Source organism: Octopus bimaculoides, chromosome 21 (assembly GCF_001194135.2).
Source record: "Octopus bimaculoides isolate UCB-OBI-ISO-001 chromosome 21, ASM119413v2, whole genome shotgun sequence".
Classification (NCBI taxonomy): domain Eukaryota; kingdom Metazoa; phylum Mollusca; class Cephalopoda; order Octopoda; family Octopodidae; genus Octopus; species Octopus bimaculoides.
Window position 1 is genome coordinate 32808209 of NC_069001.1, and position 7918 is coordinate 32816126.

The 7918-nt window shown below is 37.0% G+C and overlaps 1 protein-coding gene across 5 annotated transcripts in view; it reads left to right on the top strand.

Annotated features, from left to right (window-relative positions):
• The window catches only part of LOC106882018 (SPATS2-like protein), a 130091-nt gene that overhangs the window by 5546 nt on the left and 116627 nt on the right, over positions 1 to 7918 (top strand). The window contains exon 1 of one of the 5 annotated variants that reach the window (XM_014932572.2): positions 2929 to 3022. The exons of the other annotated variants lie outside the window; for them this stretch is intronic. The gene's annotated coding sequence lies outside the window, so the exon portion shown is untranslated. Of the gene's footprint in view, positions 1 to 2928; positions 3023 to 7918 lie in introns of those variants that run through there. 5 annotated transcript variants of the gene reach the window in all.

Consider the following 7918-nt stretch of genomic DNA (forward strand, 5'->3'; position numbering starts at 1 on the left):
TATATATATATATATATATATATATATGTATGCCACACGTTGTATGTATCCCTATGTGAGTGGGAATCTGGAAGCAAATTGCCGCTAACATGGTTGTACGCATTGTCTGCGTCCCGATGAGAGCTGATGTGTCCCGTTTAATTAATCTAATTTGCGAATTCCTTATATATTATGAATATTTTACAGTCATATTCATTTGTGTTTGTGTTTATGCATATGTGTGTGTTTGAGCGTGCGTGCTTGTATATACGCACTGTGAGAGCTTGAAGGAATGTCTGTTTGTGTGTGTGCGTGAATGAATGTGTTGGACGCATATATAAAATGAATGAATGTGGAGTATTAATGTGTGTATATGGATGTGAGTGTTTGTTATGTTCGAATGTGTGTCTGTGTGATTAAAGCTTAGTTATAAATAAATATATACGGTTTCGGTGAAAATTACTTTCAACTTAGTTCCATTGTTACAAAGTGGTGGTTGTAGTGCTCCGGAAATCTGTCCTTCAGTGTTTCTTATTCGTTTGTTTATTGTCTGAAAAACAAATCTTAATTGAAAAGTTGCTACTTCCTCCTCTCGTACTTTTTATAATTTTTGAAAGCGAGTACAACCCACCATCACCATTATCGTTAGCAACATCGCCGTCGTCGTAATAATAGTCATCATCATCATCGTCACCATCACCGCCGGCATCATCTTCATCATCCCACCGAATACAGACTATTGTCCATTTATATTTTTCGCAGCATCACTTTTGTCTCTGGCATTTCGTTTCATTTTTCTCGTCACTTCTATTTTATTGTCATTGCTAAACACACACACACACACACATGCTTGGCATTTTAGCCTACTTTTATATATATATATATATATATATTCATATTAGCATGTGTACACATCCACAAATACATCACACATAAACCTTTTTTATTTGAAAATAATTTGTAGGGTTTACTTAAACTCCCGGTGCTTATCGAAACTCTGTTATGTTCCGAGACCAATATATATTGGTTGATAGGAGCACCACCATACCGCGTGCTAGTGAAGGCATGTTCTTTCTTTTCTTTATTATTCAATTTATGGATTATAAAGCTCTTTGCCCGTTTCTTTTGAAAAGACTAACTGAAATAAATTAATAAAAATGCATGCCCATATTTTAATTTAATAAACTAAAATCTTTTAATATAAGCATTGTGTTCTTCCCCTATCTTACAACCCAAAGAAATAATAGACACATCTTTCTCTCTCAAGCTATCTTTCTCCCTCCTCTTTGTATATGTATTGTATACATGTGTAGCTATATACAAATATATATAGAGTCGTGTATTTAACGAATCTGTCTATGTATCTATCTATCTACCCACATGCACACGTACTTACATCCTGATGCTCGCTCACAAAAGCGCATATAAACACACATACACACCCACAAAATACCAAGTGCGTGTTGCAATAGATGACCAGGCATGTGATAGGTAGAAGCAGCTATGACAAAAAGAGAACCTACACAGGCATGCATGTAACTATGTTTACATACATATTTGCTGCAGCTATCAATATGTTCGGAGTGCAACCGGTTTATATCGGTGCACCATTTATTTCCATGCATTGCACATATTTCTTTATCATCAGATACATTAATTTTTTAAAATTCTTTCTTAATTTCTCTGCACTGTGTAATTGGTTATACGTATGCATGGCTGCATACATATTTTGATACGAACTGCACGTATGTAACATGCACGTTTATACATACAACATATACATGTGTGTGTGTATATATAGCGACTGCTGTATACATATAATGACATTATATATATATATATAGTAACATATGCACGTACAAAACATATTCAGATGTATATATAGATATATCTAGCGACATATATACATGTACTACAATGAAAATGCATATACGACGATTGTGCTTATATCTATCTATCTGTCTGTCTGTCTGTGTGTGCCTAATGCTCTTTTGCTGTTGTGTGTACGCAACTTCAGGCAGAATATTAATTGGCCAAATGAGAGGATATTCGCTTTCATATTTTTTCTTTTCCTGAAGAATACGTGGTAGAAAAGCGATGCGAAACAGTCCTGTCTAGGAAAGACGAAACACGGTTGTGGCGCATTCGATTCTCCCGGGATTTTCTTCAATCGTTGCGTTAAAACGATATACCTAAAACCCACAACATCCTGGTTTCTTTGAATATGCAATCAACCATTCTTGCTATGCTACGAAATGCATGCCATCAATGTTTTTATCACGTTCTTAGACACACACACACGTATGCACGCACATATTTGCTTGTTTTCTATTTGAATGCGTTTCGTCTACCCGTGTCCATCTCTCTTTCTTTCTCTCCTCTCTCTGTTTGCCTGTCTGCCTGTTCACCTTTCTCTCTCTCTCCATCTCTGTCTTGCTTTCTGTCTGTCTTTGTTTTTATCTCTTTCTCTCTCTCTTTCATTCTCTGCTTGTCTCTATCAATGCACACAGACAGCAAATATAAAACGTACAGATGCACCAGCTCAATAAATATTTCTTGCACATATTCCACAGACGTGAATAGAAAGCGACGTCTTGAGAATGCAATATTGTGTAATTGTCTGAAACTGGGTGGTGTCTTTGTTTACCAAGAACACGACGAAACTCCCTCCCTTCCTGTATTCCCCCCTCTCTCTCTCTTCGTATATATGGTTTCTTTTTCATGCAAGCTCATACGTTTTTTATTTTCACAGAAATGTAAAAATGCCAAAACAAATAAAATAGACAGATAGATAAATAAACGAATAACAAAAACAGTTGAATCAAACATAGAAGGATGAAAGATTTTTTTTATTGTTGTGTCAAGCTATTTTCCACCTGGGTGCTGGTGTAGCTTATTTCTCTCCAGGCACATATCGTAATAAAATAGTAATAATAATGGTGATGATGATTTGTTGCATCTTCATCGCTTTATAAACGTTTAGAACTAAGACAAAAAGAAGAAAAAGAAATAGAAAAGAAAACGAAGCAACAGAAATACTCAGGTCGGTGATTTCTCTATATTTAATATATATAAAAGCTTATCGACGTTCCCGTATTATGCGGGAATTTCCCGGTGTTAATAATTTCCTGACGCATTCAGGCTTTCCACCGAATATTCCCGCCTTTGATAAAGTCTTTACGATTTTATCGCATTTTACCTTGTTCACGATTCCCTTTGTAAAATTTAAAAAAAAAAAGGAGGGGAAATGTTAATCAACAGAAGATAAAGCGGGAAGAGTACACACTCCAGAACAAATAGCGTGTTCCAGTCGTGCCCTGCGGACATAACCGGGATGGCGTCGCTGCAGAGAATGGCCGGCGACACTCACTACCGCAGCCTCCCTTCCCCACCACCTTGCGGGGCCGCAGTTATCGCGATTTTGCTGACGAAATCGGCAGTGCGGGGTCAGAAAATGGGACCCGGACAAACACCTGACGTCTCGACGGCGACCGGCACAAACTGATTAATGGCCGGTCAGGCTCCTAACATATTTAGTTTTCTCTGCGTTATGGGCGGCTATACCCCGGGTGGGGCGTCTTCAGTGCCGTCCTACGATCTTTGATTCTGATCGTCTTTCGGCTTATTCCAGGCGTATCTTTTTATCGTTTACTTATTCCAGTCATTGGACCGCGGCCATGCTGGGACACCGCCTAGACAAATCGTTCCCAGTACTTACGTTTTGAAAAAAATTAAAGATTGGAATTTATTCTATCGGTCTCTTGCCGAACCGCTAAGTTACGGGAACGCAAGCATACCAACACGGGTTGCAAAGCTGTTGTGGGGAACAAACACAACACAAACACACACACACACATACACGGCGGGCTTCTATCAGTTTCCTTCTACCAAATCCACCCATATGGCTTTGATCGGGTTTGTCCAAAGTGTCGCGCAGTGGGATTGAACCTAAGACCATGTGGTTGGGAAGCAAACTTCTTAACCACACAGCTTCGCCTAAAAAATGTAGGTAGGAAGGGTTGATTTACGCTAAGTCCTTCTCTTAATGTGCGAAGAATCTCGATGTATTGCCATCTCGTTCATAATATTGCTGTCTTTGTTTTAGTTACATTTAGCGTGTGTATTAGTGTATTTGTGTGAATGCGTGCATATGTGTGTGTGTGTGCATGTATGTATGTGTGTCTGTCTGTGTGTCTGTCTGTGTGTGATTTCAACTTGAAAGACTTTTGCATTGAAAATAGGCAATTAGTGGAGTTTTGCTTTTATGATTTTGCGAACAAAGAAATTCCGGGGAATGTCTCAACGATTTGGTTATGTCTAGAAATGGCAATTAATAATAAGGTTCTTTAGCTTTTTTTGAAACACTGCAGAATTTTTGTTTTTCATAATTTTGTAACTATAAACTCTATCCGGTTCATTTGTTTGCAAACAGCCTTCTCAAGGCCAGTGTTGTTGGAAATATATATTAACTGTTTTATCAGGCTGTTCTTTGTGTCGTATTTTACAATTTCAATTTGTTTTTTTCTTTCTTTCTTTTGTGTGTGTGTGTGAGGAGAAGAGATGTTACCTGCTAGATAGTGAATGGGCGTTATTTTCTTAAGAAATTTTTGGGTGAATTTATGAAATTGGATAGTATATTTGAAACAAAAATATCTTGTCTGAGAGGAGATGACGTAAAAAGGTGAAGAAAATCACCTAAGCTGTACAGATGTTTTTCTTCATTGGGATTATAACTAAATCCATAATAAACAGATTATTTAATGAAGGTAATATTTCAAATGTGTGTTAAGGCTGCGAACTGGCAGGATCGCTGGCTTGCCGGACGCAATGTTTAGTGGCATTTCGTACGTCTTTACGTCCTGACTTCAAAATCCCGCCGAGGTTGACTTTGCCTTTTATTTCTTCGAGGTCGATAAAATAAGTACCAGTTGAGCGCTGGAGGTTAATGTAATCGACTTACCCCTTTCTCCGAAATTGCTGGCCTTATCCCAAAATTTCAAACCAGTATTTCAAATGTAAGTGAATGTTTGTTTCAGAGCTGTTCTTGATTTTTAGAAAATTGCTGTTACAAAGTCTCCTTGAAAAAGTTACTTAAAAGCAGTGGCGGCTCGTGTTTATGGCACTGCGGAACTGCAGCACCCCAACTAATTTTATCTACGAGCCGCCACTGCTTAAAAGTGAATTCTTAAAGAATTCGCTGTCAGGTGGTGCCTTTCATTCAATAAAATAAATTTTTCCTCAGGTGTCTTTTTCTGTTTTTTTTTGTTGTTGATAGTTACAGTATTTTTGGCTTATTTTTTGTTAGCTAGTGGCCTTGTGGTTAGGGTATTACACTCACGATCTTGAGTTCATGGTTTCGATTCTACGACCGGGTGATGCGTTGTGTTCTTGAGCAAGTGTGTGTATATATATATATATATATGTGTGTGTGTGTGTGTGTGTGCCCCCTCCCCGCTTGACAATCGATATTGGTATATTTACGTCCCCGTAACTTAGCAATTCGGCAAAAAAAAAAAAACCGATGAAATATGTACTAGGCTTTAAAAAAATAACTACTGGGGGTCGATTCCTTTGACTAAAGTTCCCTAGCATGGCCTCAGTTCAATGACTGAAACCAGTAAAAGATATGTTTAAGTAAAACTGAGTTTCTAGCTTATTCATAGAATGTTGCCAAATAACATAATTTCCCCGACAAATGTTTGAGACGAAGTTTTAACCTTTGGCTATATGTGTATCGTCTGCATACTTATGCAGACGATACACATATAGCAAAGTAGGAATCGTTGTGATGGACAAGTATCATTTTAGAATCGATGTTTTGTTAAGGTATCCATCTACAACCTGTAACGCTGAAAGACAAATGGTAGGTTGATATCTAAGTATTAACGTTTTACTGGTTATTCCACACTCTTTTGACGCTGGAAGATGGCTGGCTGGTTAATATTTAAGTATCTGTCTGCAGTTGAAGATTCTACACTCAAGTGGTGCTGAAGAAAGAGCATTCAATTAAATTAAGCTTAACAAACTCCAAATAGGTCATTGCTTCAGGCACATGGCATATTGTCTTCTCTTATTACAATAAAACTGGAAGACATTGTGCCATATTATATATTATATAAGTAGTAGAAGCCAGTCAACATGTTCGTGCGTGAACACAGTAAACCGTACAATATTTCGTCTACTATATATATATATCTTATATAGTGGCTGTCAACTCATAGGCGGGTGTGGCCATCCCTGACAAAATGTTCTCCTAGATCAGTGTTTCTCAACCATTTTTTGTCTTTGGTCCCCTTTCATTCCTATTTTACTCGGATGAACCCTCATAGACATTTGATGTTAAAAAAAAAACCAAATCGTAATTTATTTTTATAGAAGCTTGCTTCCCGACCACATGAGGCAGATGTTATTTCGGAATTTCCTTGTTCAAGAGATATGTTTAAACAATAGCTAGGTGTTGGTCAATTCAATCTGTACTGGATGTGAATATGTTCATCATATTACACTATATAAAGAAACGAAAGAGGTTTTTTCTGTGAAAAGGAGAAAAACAGTTTGTGGGCGCGCGCACACATACGTGCTTGTACAGATCACATTTTTTTTTTCAACATTTCAAGTTTCATTTTGTAGCTATATTTGTGTTTTATGTCAGTCTGTATGTGTGCGTGCCCACCACTCTTTTTCCATATTAAATTCCGATATATTAGTAATACACACAATCTGAAAGATATTTGTTGAAAATTTCATTAAAAAAATACTTTTTTTCTGAAAGTTATGAAGAAAAAGTCAACTTGCTGAATTTTCAAAATTCTTCTCCTTCCTCTCCGAAAACATTTTTCACATTAAATTTCGGTATAGTTATAATATTCACTATCCGAAAGGTATTTGTAGAAAATTTCATTAAAAAATATCCATTTTTCTTAAATTTATAAAGAAACAAATTTGACTCGTGTGAATTATACGAAAATACGTATCAGGTTGATGTTAACCCGACTATATTTCTTTATTGCCCCCAGGGTGCTAAACATAGGGGGACAAACAAGCACAGACAAAGGGATTCAATCGATTACATCGACTCCAGTGCGTAACTGGTACTTATTTAATCGACCCCGAAAGGATGACAGGCAAAGTCGACCTCGGCAGAATTTGAACTCACAACGTAACGGCAGACGAAATACCGCTAGGCATTTCGCCGGGCGTGCTAATCATTCTGCCAGTTCGCCGCCCTCGTTATCGTTAACCCGGCTATATTATCTTTCTCTACAAAAATTAATTTCGCATCTGTTATAAAACGAAACCTTTATTTTTTTAATAAGGTGAATGTCCATATTTGGAAAGAAGTGTCTCACATTCTTATTTATCCTTCTAAAATTCACAGCTAATTCCAATATAATCACAATCTACGCCATCTGAAATATATTTGTAGAAAATTTCATCAAAAGATATTCGTTTTTCATAAAGTTATGAGGAAACAAAATCAACGGAGCACACTTGTGTAGGTAGATACACCGCAGAGTAGCTGTAGTGTTTGGGGAAATGACGAAACGACCATCCTTTCATATTTCGTGTTACGGCATCGACTTGTTTCTCCTTTGAATTGGTTCAATTAACCTTAACCCTTGCCTAGACCAGTTTTGCTTTATGCCAATATATGAAATCCTAATTGAAGGCGGAACTAAGGCGTTCGTTTTCGCAGAATAGATTCACACATAGATTCTGGGTTGTTGTATATCGTATTTAGTTTCGTTCTTCCTCTTTTTTTAAAGGCCGATTTCACATTTCATCTTTTAGGAATCAATAATATCGGAGCAATAGTTCTGTTTTTGAGGTTTTCCGTCCCAATAACAGAAGACTGTTGAAATAAATATTAATAAAATGCAAAACTGGTCGACGTTAACCTGATTATATTTTCTTTTTCCACAAAAATTTGTCTTGCACC